Source organism: Populus euphratica, unplaced genomic scaffold (assembly GCF_000495115.2).
Source record: "Populus euphratica unplaced genomic scaffold, PopEup_1.0 scaffold271.1, whole genome shotgun sequence".
In the NCBI taxonomy this organism is placed as follows: Eukaryota; Viridiplantae; Streptophyta; class Magnoliopsida; order Malpighiales; family Salicaceae; genus Populus; species Populus euphratica.
In genome coordinates this window covers 654,618-655,928 of record NW_011499926.1, presented here as the reverse complement: position 1 = coordinate 655,928, position 1,311 = coordinate 654,618, and the positions used below count along the sequence as shown (strand labels likewise).

The following is a 1,311-nucleotide window of genomic DNA, read 5'->3' as shown; positions in this document are numbered from 1 at the left end:
ATATCTAACGTGAAGGTAGAGAATTTTGCCGCGAGAAGGATATTGACCCGAGTCTGCACTAGAAAAACTGTATTTTTGGCCTAGTTATTTTTTTGTTTATTATTCTTAAGCCATACTCTCAGTCATATCGGGATGCTCGACATTGTTAGTTTCTGAATCAAATCAAGAGACCCTTTTTTACCAACCAAATTACAGTCAGATCCCGTTTCTTTTAAAACAATTTTATTTCACTTTGAATCCTTTATCAAAGTTGTAGTCCTAAATGCATAGATAAATTTGGGCTTTTGAATTGCTTGATTTTTTTTTGAATCACTTGATTTCAATATCAAAAGATCAATATATTTCTGTCACGAGAAGGAATTTTTTTCCCCAAGTTAGCAGGGACACAATTGCAAGATACTTAAAGATTGAAGGCCAATTGCAGGCCAATTTGAAGCCCTTTTTTGGACCAAGGACCAAATAGAAAAGGTACTAAAATAAGAAAGTTGGTTGAAGATAAAATTAGTAGCATGAAATTGGAGAACCACGTGTTTTTTCTGCAATAGCTATCCCAGGAGTAGCTGGCTTAATGTTCCCAGCTATGGAAGGAAAGAAATCACTGGAAATCATCAAAATATGCTGGTTTCCTATCTTTGCTCACTCGAGATTTACACCCTAGAGTTAATATAAGATTTTGTTTCCTAAGTGGAGCTGCATATAGGCTATAAGCTGTGTTTTCGTCTCTACACTGGGAGCAAGAACCAGCGGGGGTGCGATCATCACCAGTTTCAATTCCTCAACCACTTTGAGCAGCAATAAGCAAGAACAACACAGTAGCCGGATCCTTCCTCCCAGAGCAGCAAACAACAGCAGTAATATGACGACAGGATATCCTCCCCGACCTCCATCTTCAGCAAGCACCGGCACCAGGGGAACCCGAAGGCAGGGAGAAGACGAGGACACAAGAAGAAGACCGGATGAACGCAGACAGTGGAGAGCTAAAAAACCAGACCGCTAACAGACCAGGTACGTAAGCCGTTTCTCTCCTTTCTCAGTTTTGCATTTGCACTTAAAAGATTTGGGCACTGTGCGAAGGTAAATTAATTACCTTCGCACTGTGCAGTGCATGCGTGAGTAATTCAGCCCAGCCACATGGGCTGAGCTGGACCCAGCCCAAAAAAAAAGAGTAATATCGTTGGTTTTCTCGTGTATTTGATTTATGGTTTGTTATTTTTTATATTGTGGAAATACAAATCTGGTATTAAAATACCCTGTTTTTTTTCATGAATTATTATTATTATTATATATATATATGTCTGAAAAACAAAAAAA

At 38.7% G+C, this 1,311-nt stretch overlaps 1 pseudogene; it reads right to left on the bottom strand.

Moving 5' to 3' along the window:
• The window catches only part of LOC105135754 (S-adenosylmethionine synthase 1-like), an 8,999-nt pseudogene that overhangs the window by 4,242 nt on the left and 3,446 nt on the right, over positions 1 to 1,311 (bottom strand).